The sequence below is a fragment of the Chionomys nivalis genome, chromosome 23, assembly GCF_950005125.1.
Source record: "Chionomys nivalis chromosome 23, mChiNiv1.1, whole genome shotgun sequence".
Lineage (NCBI taxonomy): Eukaryota > Metazoa > Chordata > Mammalia > Rodentia > Cricetidae > Chionomys > Chionomys nivalis.
Window position 1 is genome coordinate 50446466 of NC_080108.1, and position 14455 is coordinate 50460920.

A 14455-nucleotide genomic window follows, 5' to 3' on the forward strand; every position below is an offset into this window, starting at 1 on the left:
TAGTGTTGTCTCTGAAGCACGTTGTCTCATGGTGATAGAGCTGTGAGTCTTTAACATCCTAAAAAACATTTGCCTAATTCAGTCACAATAACGTGGGCCCTGGCCTTTGCCCTCACTCTATGTCTGCACTTGGCCTCATCAAACTCAGCAGGCAATGCTCTTAAGCACTGAGCCATCTCTCCTGCCTCTTCCTTCTGTTGCCAGTCGATGGCAACAAATCTCATTTTGAGAGCAAAACTGTGGTTGCCAGGAAGCGAACTTCTGACCGTTAGAAGGACAGCCAGTATTCTTAACCACTGAGCTATCTCTCGAGCACTTCTTTCTGCACCCAAAAGAGGGCACAAGACCTCCGTGCATATGGTTGTGAGCCATTATGTGGTTGCTTGGAATTGAATACAGGTGGATGAAAGAGCACGAAATGCTCTTAAACACTGAGCAATCTCTCCAACCCGTTTTTCTACTTATTTAACTAAACCAGATATACTCAATGATGTGTGGATCACATGTGCATTTTCCTAACATTTGAAGTACAGGGGTCTCCATGGATCTGTTGGCCATTCGTGTACCTCATAGAGGAGGTCTAGACAAATTGTTTCACTGGCTTTAAATTGGTTAAGCTTTTGTTGGTGTTTGTTCCTTTGTATGTCTTGGATGTGAGTTCTTCTTCAGGCACATGAACATGCTGGTATTTTCTTCTTCTAACCATTTTGCCTTACTCTGCTTGGTGGTGTCTCTGAAGCATGCTGGCTCATGGTGATAGAGCTGTGAGTCTTTATTATCCTAACAAAATGTTTTGCCTGATTCAGTCCCAACAACCTGGTCCCTGGCTCTATGTCCGCACTTGGCCTCATCAAACTCAGCAGGCATGCTCTTAACCACCAAGACATCTCTCCTGCCTCTTCCTTCTGCTTCCAGTAGAGGGCACAAACCTCATTTTGAAGCAATTATGTGATGTCCCGGAATCGAACTTCTGATCTTTGGAAGAGCAGGCAATGCTCTTAACCACTGAGCCAACTCTCCGACCCGTTTTTCAACTTCTTTTACTAAACCAGGTTTACTCAATGTGGTGTGTGGATCACATCTGCATTCCCCTAACATGTGGAGTACAGGGGTTTCCTTGGATCTATTGGCTTCTCATGTACCTCATAGAGGAGGTCAGGATAAATTGTTTCTCTGGCTTTAAATTGGTTAACATTTTGCTGGTGTTTGTAGTCCTTTGTTTGTCTTGGATGTGAGTTCTCTTTAAGGCACATGAACATGCCAGTGTTTTCTTCTTCTAGCCATCTTGCCTTACTCTCCTTAGTGTTGTCTCTGAAGCACGTTGTCTCATGGTGATAGAGCTGTGAGTCTTTAACATCCTAAAAAATCGTTTGCCTAATTCAGTCACAATAAGGTGGGGCCTAGCTTTGCCCTGACTCTATGTCTGCACTTGGCCTCATCAAACTCAGCAGGCAATGCTCTTAAGCACTGAACCATCTCTCCTGCCTCTTCCTTCTGTTGCCAGTAGATGGCACCAAATCTCATTTTGAGAGCATAACTGTGGTTGCCAGGAATCGAACTTCTGACCTTTAGAAGGGCAGCCAGGATTCTTAACCACTGAGCTATCTCTCCAGCGCTTCTTTCTGCATCCAAAAGAGGGCACAAGACCTCAGTGCAGATGGTTGTGAGCCATTATGTGGTTGCTTGAAATTGAATACAGGAGGATGAAAGAGCACGAAATGCTCTTAAACACTGAGCCATCTCTACAACCCATTTTTCTACTTCTTTACCTAAACCAGATGTACTCAATGATGTGTGGATCACATGTGCATTTTCCTAACATTTGAAGTACAGGGGTCTCCATGGATCTGTTGGCCATTCGTGTACCTCATAGAGGAGGTCTAGACAAATTGTTTCACTGGCTTTAAATTGGTTAAGCTTTTGTTGGTGTTTGTTCCTTTGTATGTCTTGGATGTGAGTTCTTCTTCAGGCACATGAACATGCTGGTATTTTCTTCTTCTTACCATCTTGCCTTACTCTGCTTGGTGGTGTCTCTGAAGCATTCTGGCTCATGGTGATAGAGCTGTGAGTCTTTATTATCCTAACAAAATATTTTGCCTGATTCCGTCCCAACAACGTGGGCCATGGCTGTATGACTGCACTTGGCCTCATCCAACTCAGCAGGCATGCTCTAAGCACCAAGACATCTCTCCTGCCTCTTCCTTCTGCTTCCAGTAGAGGGCACCAAACCTCATTTTGAAGCAATTATGTGATGTCCAGGAATCGAACTTCTGATCTTTGGAAGAGCAGGCAATGCTCTGAACCACTGAGCCATCTCTCCGACCCGTTTTTCAACTTCTTTAACTAAACCAGGATTACTCAATGTGGTGTGTGGATCACATCTGCATTCCCCTAACATGTGGAGTACAGGGGCCTCCTTGGACCTATTGGCTGTTCATGTACCTCATAGAGGAGGTCAGCATAAATTGTTTCTCTGGCTTTAAATTGGTTAACATTTTGCTGGTGTTTGTAGTTATTTGATTGTCTTGGGTGTGAGTTCTCTTTAAGGCACATGAACATGCCAGTGTTTTCTTCTTCTAGCCATCTTGCCTTACTCTCCTTAGTGTTGTCTCTGAAGCACGTTGTCTCATGGTGATAGAGCTGTGAGTCTTTAACATCCTAAAAAAACGTTTGCCTAATTCAGTCACAATAACGTGGGCCCTGGCCTTTGCCCTGACTATATGTCTGCACTTGGCCTCATCAAACTCAGCAGGCAATGCTCTAAAGCACTGAGCCGTCTATCCTGCCTCTTTCTTCTGTTGCCAGTAGATGGCACCAAATCTCATTTTGAGAGCAAAATTGTGGTTGCCAGGAATCGAACTTCTGACCTTTAGAAGGGCAGCCAGGATTCTTAACCAATGAGCTATCTCTGGAGCGCTCCTTCTGCACCCAAAAGAGGGCACAAGACCTCAGTGCAGATGGTTGTGAGCCATTATGTGGTTGCTTGAAATTGAATACAGGTGGATGACAGAGCACGAAATGATCTTAAACACTGAGCCATCTCTCCAACCCGTTTTTCTACTTCTTTACCTAAACCAGATGTACTCAATGATGTGTGGATCACATGTGCATTTTCCTAACATTTGAAGTACAGGGGTCTCCATGGATCTGTTGGCCATTCGTGTACCTCATAGAGGAGGTCTAGACAAATTGTTTCACTGGCTTTAAATTGGTTAAGCTTTTGTTGGTGTTTGTTCCTTTGTATGTCTTGGATGTGAGTTCTTCTTCAGGCACATGAACATGCTAGTATTTTCTTCTTCTAACCATCTTGCCTTACTCTTACTCTGCTTGGTGGTGTCTCTGAAGCATGCTGGCTCATGGTGATAGAGCTATGAGTGTTTCTTATCCTAACAAAATGATTGGCCTGATTCAGTCCAAACAACCTGGGCCCTGGCTGTATGTCTGCACTTGGCCTCATCAAACTCAGCAGGCATGCTCTTAAGCACCAAGACATCTCTCCTGCCTCTTCCTTCTGCTTCCAGTAGAGGGCACCAAACCTCATTTTGAAGCAATTATGTGATGTCCAGGAATCGAACTTCTGATCTTTGGAAGAGCAGGCAATTCTCTTAACCACTGAGCCATCTCTCCGACCCGTTTTTCAACTTCTTTAACTAAACCAGGTTTACTCAATGTGGTGTGTGGATCACATCTGCATTCCCCTAACATGTGGAGTACAGGGGTCTCCTTGGACCTATTGGCTGTTCATGTACCTCATAGAGGAGGTCAGGATAAATTGTTTCTCTGGCTTTAAATTGGTTAACATTTTGCTCGTGTTTGTAGTCCTTTGATTGTCTTGGATGTGCGTTCTCTTTAAGGCACATGAACATGCCAGTGTTTTCTTCTTCTAGCCATCTTGCCTTACTCTCCTTAGTGTTGTCTCTGAAGCACGATGTCTCACGGTTGTAGAGCTGTGAGTCTTTAACATCCTAAAAAAACGTTTGCCCAATTCAGTCACAATAACGTGGGCCCTGGCCTTTGCCCTGACTCTATGTCTGCACTTGGCCTCATCCAACTCAGCAGCCAATGCTCTTAAGCACTGAGCCATCTCTCCTGCCTCTTCCTTCTGTTGCCAGTAGATGGCACCAAATCTCCTTTTGAGAGCAAAACTGTGGTTGCCAGGAATCGAACTTCTGACCTTTGAAGGGCAGCCAGGATTCTTAACCACTGAGCTATCTCTCGAGCGCTTCTTTCTGCATGCAAAAGAGGGCACAAGACCTCAGTGCAGATGGTTGTGAGCCATTATGTGGTTGCTTGAAATTGGATACAGGAGGAAGAAAGAGCACGAAATGCTCTTAAACACTGACCATCTCTCCAACCCGTTTTTCTACTTCTTTACCTAAACCAGATGTACTCAATGATGTGTGGATCACATCTGCATTTTCCTAACATTTGAAGTACAGGGATCTCCATGGATCTGTTGGCCATTCGTGTACCTCATAGAGGAGGTCTAGACAAATTGTTTCACTGGCTTTAAATTTTTAAAGCATTTGTTGGTGGTTGTTCCTATGTATGTCTTGGATGTGAGTTCTTCTTCAGGCACATGAACATGCTAGTATTTTCTTCTTCTAACCATCTTGCCTTGCTCTGCTTGGTGGTGTCTCTGAAGCATGCTGGCTCATGGTGATAGACCTGTGAGTCTTTATTATCCTAACAAAATGATTTGCCTGATTCAGTCCCAACAACCTGGGTACTGGCTGTATGTCTGCACTTGGCCTCATCAAACTCAGCAGGCATGCTCTTAACCACCAAGACATCTCCCCTGACTCTTCCTTCTGTTTCAAGTAGAGGGCACCAAACCTCATTTTGAAGCAATTATGTGATTTCCAGGAATCGAACTTCTGATCTTTGGAAGAGCAGGCAATGCTCTTAACCACTGAGCCATCTCTCCGACCCGTTTTTCAACTTCTTTAACTAAACCAGGTTTACTCAATGTGGTGTGTGGATCACATCTGCATTCCCCTAACATGTGGAGTACAGGTTTCTCCCAGGACCTATTGGCTGTTCATGTACCTGATAGAGGAGGTCAGGATAAATTGTTTCTCTGGCTTTAAATTGGTTAACATTTTGCTCGTGTTTGTAGTCCTTTGATTGTCTTGGATATGAGTTCTCTTTAAGGCACATGAACATGCCAGTGTTTTCTTCTTCTAGCCATCTTGCCTTACTCTCCTTAGTGTTGTCTCTGAAGCACGTTGTCTCATGGTGATAGAGCTGTGAGTCTTTAACATCCTAAAAAAACGTTTGCCTAATTCAGTCACAATAACGTGGGCCCTGGCCTTTGCCCTGACTCTATGTCTGCACTTGGCCTCATCAAACTCAGCAGGCAATGCTCTTAAGCACTGAGCCGTCTATCCTGCCTCTTTCTTCTGTTGCCAGTAGATGGCACCAAATCTCATTTTGAGAGCAAAACTGTGGTTGCCAGGAATCGAACTTCTGACCTTTAGAAGGGCAGCCAGGATTCTTAACCAATGAGCTATCTCTGGAGCGCTCCTTCTGCACCCAAAAGAGGGCACAAGACCTCAGTGCAGATGGTTGTGAGCCATTATGTGGTTGCTTGAAATTAAATACAGGAGGAAGAAAGAGCATGAAATGCTCTTAAACACTGAGCCATCTCTCCAACCCGTTTTTCTACTTCTTTACCTAAACCAGATGTACTCAATGATGTGTGGATCACATCTGCATTTTCCTAACATTTGAAGTACAGGGATCTCCATGGATCTTTTGGCTATTTGTGTACCTCATAGAGGAGGTCTAGGCAAATTGTTTCACTGGCTTTAAATTGGTTAAGCTTTTGTTGGTGTTTGTCCCTTTGTATGTCTTGGATGTGAGTTCTTCTTCAGGCACATGAACATGCTAGTATTTTCTTCTTCTAACCATCTTGCCTTACTCTGCTTGGTGGTGTCTCTGAAGCATGCTGGCTCATGGTGATAGACCTGTGAGTCTTTATTATCCTAACAAAATGTTTTGCCTGATTCAGTCCCTACAACCAAGGTCCTGGCTGTATGTCTGCACTTGGCCTCATCAAACTCAGCAGGCATGCTCTTAACCACCAAGACATCTCTCCTGCCTCTTCCTTCTGCTTCCAGTAGAGGGCACCAAACCTCGTTTTGAAGCAATTTTGTGATGTCCAGGAATCGAACTTCTGATCTATGGAAGAGCAGGCAATGCTCTTAACCAATGAGCCATCTCTCCGACCCGTTTTTCAACTTCTTTAACTAAACCAGGTTTACTCAATGTGGTGTGTGGATCACATCTGCATTCCCCTAACATGTGGAGTACAGGGGTCTCCATGGACCTATTGGCTGTTCATGTACCTCATAGAGGAGGTCAGGATAAATTGTTTCTCTGGCTTTAAATTGGTTAACATTTTGCTGGTGTTTGTAGTCCTTTGATTATCTTGGATGTGAGTTCTCTTTAAGGCACATGAACATGCCAGTGTTTTCTTCTTCTAACCATCTTGCCTTACTTTCCTTAGTGTTGTCTCTGAAGCACGATGTCTCATGGTGATAGAGCTGTGAGTCTTTAACATCCTAACAAAACGTTTGCCCAATTCAGTCACAGTAACATGGGCCCTGGCCTTTGCCCTGACTCTATGTCTGCACTTGGCCTCATCCAACTCAGCAGCCAATGCTCTTAAGCACTGAGCCATCTCTCCTGCCTCTTCCTTCTGTTGCCAGTAGATGGCACCAAATCTCCTTTTGAGAGCAAAACTGTGGTTGCCAGGAATCGAACTTCTGACCTTTAGAAGGGCAGCCAGGATTCTCAACCACTGAGCTATCTCTCGAGCGCTTCTTTCTGCATGCAAAAGAGGGCACAATACCTCAGTGCAGATGGAAGTGAGCCATTATGTGGTTGCTTGAAATTGGATACAGGATGAAGAAAGAGCCCGAAATGCTCTTCAACACTTAGCCATCTCTGCCACCCGTTTTTCTACTTCTTTACCTAAACCAGATGTACTCAATGATGTGTGGATCACATCTGCATTTTCCTAACATTTGAAGTACAGGGGTCTCCATGGATCTGTTGGCCATTCGTGTACCTCATAGAGGAGGTCTAGAAAAATTGTTTCACTGGCTTTAAATTGGTTAAGCTTTTGTTGGTGTTTGTTCGTTTGTATGTCTTGGAAGTGAGTTCTTCTTCAGGCATATGAACATGCTAGTATTTTCTTCTAACCATCCTACCTTACTCTGCTTGTTGGTGTCTCTGAAGCATGCTGGCTCATGGTGATAGAGCTGTGAGTCTTTATTATCCTAACAAAATATTTTGCCTGATTCAGTCCCAACAACCTGGGTCCTGTCTGTTTGTCTGCACTGAGCCTCATCAAACTCAGCAGGCATGCTCTTAACCACCAAGACATCTCTCCTGCCTCTTCCTTCTGCTACCAGTAGCGGGCACCAAACCTCATTTTGAAGCAATTATGTGATGTCCAGGAATCGAACTTCTGATCTTTGGAAGAGCAGGCAATGCTCTTAACCACTGAGCCATCTCTCCGACCCGTTTTTCAACTTCTTTAACTAAACCAGGTTTACTCAATGTGGTGTGTGGATCACATCTGCATTCCCCTAACATGTGGTGTACAGGGGTTTCCATGGACCTATTGGCTGTTCATGTACCTGATAGAGGAGGTCAGGATAAATTGTTTCTCTGGCTTTAAATTGGTTATCATTTTGCTGGTGTTTGTAGTCCTTTGATTGTCTTGGATGTGAGTTCTCTTTAAGGCACATGAACATGCCAGTGTTTTCTTCTTCTAGCAATCTTGCCTTCCTCTCCTTAGTGTTGTCTCTGAAGCACGATGTCTCATGGTGATAGAGCTGTGAGTCTTTAACATCCTAAAAAAACGTTTGCCCAATTCAATCAAAATAACGTGGGCCCTGTCCATTGCCCTGACTTTATGTCTGCAGTTGGAATCATCCAAATCAGCAGCCAATGCTCTTAAGCACTGAGCCATCTCTCCTGCCTTTTCCTTCTGATGCCAGTAGATGGCACCAAATCTCATTTTGACAGCAAAACTGTGGTTGCCAGGAATCGAACTTCTGACCTTTGAAGGGCAGCCAGGATTCTTAACCACTGAGCTATCTCTCGAGCGCTTCTTTCTGCATGCAAAAGAGGGCACAAGACCTCAGTGCAGATGGTTGTGAGCCATTATGTGGTTGCTTGAAATTGGATACAGGAGGAAGAAAGAGCACGAAATGCTCTTAAACACTGACCATCTCTCCAACCCGTTTTTCTACTTCTTTACCTAAACCAGATGTACTCAATGATGTGTGGATCACATCTGCATTTTCCTAACATTTGAAGTACAGGGATCTCCATGGATCTGTTGGCCATTCGTGTACCTCATAGAGGAGGTCTAGACAAATTGTTTCACTGGCTTTAAATTTTTAAAGCATTTGTTGGTGTTTGTTCCTATGTATGTCTTGGATGTGAGTTCTTCTTCAGGCACATGAACATGCTAGTATTTTCTTCTTCTAACCATCTTGCCTTGCTCTGCTTGGTGGTGTCTCTGAAGCATGCTGGCTCATGGTGATAGAGCTGTGAGTCTTTATTATCCTAACAAAATGTTTTGCCTGATTCAGTCCCAACAACCTGGGTCCTGGCTGTATGTCTGCACTTGGCCTCATCAAACTCAGCAGGCATGCTCTTAACCACCAAGACATCTCCCCTGACTCTTCCTTCTGTTTCAAGTAGAGGGCACCAAACCTCATTTTGAAGCAATTATGTGATTTCCAGGAATCGAACTTCTGATCTTTGGAAGAGCAGGCAATGCTCTTAACCACTGAGCCATCTCTCCGACCCGTTTTTCAACTTCTTTAACTAAACCAGGTTTACTCAATGTGGTGTGTGGATCACATCTGCATTCCCCGAACATGTGGAGTACAGGTGTCTCCATGGACCTATTCGCTGTTCATGTACCTGATAGAGGAGGTCAGGATAAATTGTTTCTCTGGCTTTAAATTGGTTAACATTTTACTGGTGTTTGTAGTCCTTTGATTGTCTTGGATGTGAGTTCTCTTTAAGGCACATGAACATGCCAGTGTTTTCTTCTTCTAGCCATCTTGCCTTACTCTCCTTAGTGTTGTCTCTGCAGCACGATGTCTCATGGTGATAGAGCTGTGAGTCTTTAACATCCTAAAAAAACGTTTGCCTAATTCACTCACAATAACGTGGGCCCTGCCCTTTGCACTGACTCTATGTCTGTACTTGGCCTCATCAAACTCAGCAGGCAATGCTCTTTGAACTCACTGAACCATCTCTCCTGCCTCTTCCTTCTGTTGCCAGTAGATGGCACCAAATCTCATTTTGAGAGCAAAACTGGGGTTGCCAGGAATCGAACTTCTGACCTTATAACGGCAGCCAGTATTCTTAACCACTGATCTATCTCTCGAGCGCTTCTTTCTGCATCCAAAAGAAGGCACAAGACATCATTGCAGATGGTTGTGAGCCATTATGTAGTTGCTTGAAATTGAATACAGGAGGATGAAAGAGCACGAAATGCTCTTAAATACTGAGCCATCTCTCCAACCCGTTTTTCTACTTCTTTACCTAAACCAGATGTAATCAGTGATGTGTGGATCACATCTGCATTTCCCTAACATTTGAAGTACAGGGGACTCCATGGATCCTTTTTCCATTCGTGTACCTCAGAGAGGAGGTCTAGACAAATTGTTTCACTGGCTTTAAATTGGATAAGCTTTTGTGGATCACATCTGCATTCACCTAACATTTGAAGTACAGGGGTCTCCATGGACCTATTGGCCGTTCGAGTACCTCATAGAAGAGGTCTAGATAAATTGTTTCTCTGACTTTAAATTGGTTAAGATTTTGTTGGTGTATGTTCCCTTGTATGTCTTGGATGTGAGTTCTCCTTCAGTCACATGAACATGCTAGTATTTTCTTCTTCTAACCATCTTGCCTTACTCTACTTGGTGGTGTCTCTGAAGCATGCTGGCTCATGGTGATAGAGCTGTGAGTCTTTATTATCCTAATAAAATGATTTGCCTGATTCAGTCCCAACAACCTGGGCACTGGCCTCATCAAACTCAGCAGGTATGCTCTTAACCACCAAGACATCTCTCCTGCCTCTTCCTTCTGCTTCCAATAGAGGGCACCAAACCTCATTGTGAAGCAATTATGTGATGTCCAGGAATCGAACTCTGATCTTTGGAAGAGCAGGCAATGCTCTTAACCACTGAGCCATCTCTCCGACCCGTTTTTCAACTTCTTTAACTAAACCAGGTTTACTCAATGTGGTGTGTGGATCACATCTGCATTCCTCTAACATGTGGAGTACAGGGGTCTCCATGGACCTATTGGCTGTTCATGTACCTCATAGAGGAGGTCAGGATAAATTGTTTCTCTGGCTTTATATTGGTTAACATTTTGCTGGTGTTTGTAGTCCTTTGATTGTCTTGGATGTGAGTTCTCTTTAAGGCACATGAACATGCCAGTGTTTTCTTCTTCTAGCCATCTTGCCTTACTCTCCTTAGTGTTGTCTCTGAAGCACGATGGCTCATGGTGATAGAGCTGTGAGTCTTTAACATCCTAAACAAACGTTTGCCTAATTCAGTCACAATAACGTGGGCCCTGGCCTTTGCCCTGACTCTACGTCTGCACTTGGCCTCATCAAACTCAGCAGGCAATGCTCTTTGAATGCACTGAGCCATCACTCCTGCCTCTTTTTTCTGTTGCCCGTAGATGGCACCAAATCTCATTTTGAGAGCAAAACTGTGGTTGCCAGGAATCGAACTTCTGACCTTCAGAAGGGCAGCCGGGATTCTTAACCACTGAGCTATCTCTCTAGCGCTTCTTTCGGCATCCAAAAGAGGGCACAAGACATCAGTGCAGATGGTTGTGATCCATTAAGTAGTTGCTTGAAATTGGATACAGGAGGATGAAAGAGCAAGAAATGCTCTTAAACACCGAGACATCACTCCAACCCGTTTTTCTACTTCTTTACCTAAACCAGATGTACTCAATGATGTATGGATCACATCTGAATTTTCCTAACATTTGAAGTTCAAGGGTCTCCATGGATCTGTTGGCCATTCGTGTACCTCATAGAGGAGGTGTAGACAAATTGTTTCACTGGCTTTAAATTGTTTAAGCTTTTGTTGGTGTTTGTTCCTTTGTATGTCTTGCATGTGAGTTCTTCTTCAGGCACTGGAACATGCTAGTATTTTCTTCTTCTAACCATCTTCCCTTTCTCTGCTTGGTGGTGTCTCTGAAGCATGCTGGCTCATGGTGATAGAGCTGTGAGTCTTTATTATCCTAACAAAATGTTTTGCCTGATTCAGTCCCAACAACCTTGGCCCTGGCCTCATCAAACTCAGCAGGCATGCTCTTAACCACCAAGACATCTCTCCTGCCTCTTCCTTCTGCTTCCAGTAGAGGGCACCAAACCTCATTGTGAAGCAATTATGTGATGTCCAGGAATCGAACTTCGGATCTTTGGAAAGGCAGGCAATGCTCTAAACCACTGAGCCATCTCTCCGACCCGTTTTTCAACTTCTTTAACTAAACAAGGTTTACTCAATGTGGTGTGTGGATCACATCTGCATTCCCCGAACATGTGGAGTACAGGTGTCTCCATGGACCTATTCGCTGTTCATGTACCTGATAGAGGAGGTCAGGATAAATTGTTTCTCTGGCTTTAAATTATTTAACATTTTACTGGTGTTTGTAGTCCTTTGATTGTCTTGGGTGTGAGTTCTCTTTAAGGCACATGAACATGCCAGTGTTTTCTTCTTCTAGCCATCTTGCCTTACTCTCCTTAGTGTTGTCTCTGAAGCACGTTGTCTCATGGTGATAGAGCTGTGAGTCTTTAACATCCTAAAAAAACGTTTGCCTAATTCAGTCACAATAACGTGGGCCCTGGCCTTTGCCCTGACTCTATGTCTGCACTTGGCCTCATCAAACTCAGCAGGCAATGCTCTTAAGCACTGAGCCGTCTATCCTGCCTCTTTCTTCTGTTGCCAGTAGATGGCACCAAATCTCATTTTGAGAGCAAAACTGTGGTTGCCAGGAATCGAACTTCTGACCTTTAGAAGGGCAGCCAGGATTCTTAACCAATGAGCTATCTCTGGAGCGCTCCTTCTGCACCCAAAAGAGGGCACAAGACCTCAGTGCAGATGGTTGTGAGCCATTATGTGGTTGCTTGAAATTGAATACAGTTGGATGACAGAGCACGAAATGATCTTAAACACTGAGCCATCTCTCCAACCCGTTTTTCTACTTCTTTACCTAAACCAGATGTACTCAATGATGTGTGGATCACATGTGCATTTTCCTAACATTTGAAGTACAGGGGTCTCCATGGATCTGTTGGCCATTCGTGTACCTCATAGAGGAGGTCTAGACAAATTGTTTCACTGGCTTTAAATTGGTTAAGCTTTTGTTGGTGTTTGTTCCTTTGTATGTCTTGGATGTGAGTTCTTCTTCAGGCACATGAACATGCTAGTATTTTCTTCTTCTAACCATCTTGCCTTAATCTTACTCTGCTTGGTGGTGTCTCTGAAGCATGCTGGCTCATGGTGATAGAGCTATGAGTGTTTCTTATCCTAACAAAATGATTGGCCTGATTCAGTCCAAACAACCTGGGCCCTGGCTGTATGTCTGCACTTGGCCTCATCAAACTCAGCAGGCATGCTCTTAAGCACCAAGACATCTCTCCTGCCTCTTCCTTCTGCTTCCAGTAGAGGGCACCAAACCTCATTTTGAAGCAATTATGTGATGTCCAGGAATCGAACTTCTGATCTTTGGAAGAGCAGGCAATTCTCTTAAACACTGAGCCATCTCTCCGACCCGTTTTTCAACTTCTTTAACTAAACCAGGTTTACTCAATGTGGTGTGTGGATCACATCTGCATTCCCCTAACATGTGGAGTACAGGGGTCTCCTTGGACCTATTGGCTGTTCATGTACCTCATAGAGGAGGTCAGGATAAATTGTTTCTCTGGCTTTAAATTGGTTAACATTTTGCTCGTGTTTGTAGTCCTTTGATTGTCTTGGATGTGCGTTCTCTTTAAGGCACATGAACATGCCAGTGTTTTCTTCTTCTAGCCATCTTGCCTTACTCTCCTTAGTGTTGTCTCTGAAGCACGATGTCTCACGGTTGTAGAGCTGTGAGTCTTTAACATCCTAAAAAAACGTTTGCCCAATTCAGTCACAATAACGTGGGCCCTGGCCTTTGCCCTGACTCTATGTCTGCACTTGGCCTCATCCAACTCAGCAGCCAATGCTCTTAAGCACTGATCCATCTCTCCAGCCTCTTCCTTCTGTTGCCAGTAGATGGCACCAAATCTCCTTTTGAGAGCAAAACTGTGGTTGCCAGGAATCGAACTTCTGACCTTTGAAGGGCAGCCAGGATTCTTAACCACTGAGCTATCTCTCGAGCGCTTCTTTCTGCATGCAAAAGAGGGCACAAGACCTCAGTGCAGATGGTTGTGAGCCATTATGTGGTTGCTTGAAATTGGATACAGGAGGAAGAAAGAGCACGAAATGCTCTTAAACACTGACCATCTCTCCAACCCGTTTTTCTACTTCTTTACCTAAACCAGATGTACTCAATGATGTGTGGATCACATCTGCATTTTCCTAACATTTGAAGTACAGGGATCTCCATGGATCTGTTGGCCATTCGTGTACCTCATAGAGGAGGTCTAGACAAATTGTTTCACTGGCTTTAAATTTTTAAAGCATTTGTTGGTGGTTGTTCCTATGTATGTCTTGGATGTGAGTTCTTCTTCAGGCACATGAACATGCTAGTATTTTCTTCTTCTAACCATCTTGCCTTGCTCTGCTTGGTGGTGTCTCTGAAGCATGCTGGCTCATGGTGATAGACCTGTGAGTCTTTATTATCCTAACAAAATGTTTTGCCTGATTCAGTCCCAACAACCTGGGTACTGGCTGTATGTCTGCACTTGGCCTCATCAAACTCAGCAGGCATGCTCTTAACCACCAAGACATCTCCCCTGACTCTTCCTTCTGTTTCAAGTAGAGGGCACCAAACCTCATTTTGAAGCAATTATGTGATTTCCAGGAATCGAACTTCTGATCTTTGGAAGAGCAGGCAATGCTCTTAACCACTGAGCCATCTCTCCGACCCGTTTTTCAACTTCTTTAACTAAACCAGGTTTACTCAATGTGGTGTGTGGATCACATCTGCATTCCCCTAACATGTGGAGTACAGGTTTCTCCCAGGACCTATTGGCTGTTCATGTACCTGATAGAGGAGGTCAGGATAAATTGTTTCTCTGGCTTTAAATTGGTTAACATTTTGCTGGTGTTTGTAGTCCTTTGATTGTCTTGGATATGAGTTCTCTTTAAGGCACATGAACATGCCAGTGTTTTCTTCTTCTAGCCATCTTGCGTTACTCTCCTTAGTGTTGTCTCTGAAGCACGATGTCTCATGGTGATAGAGC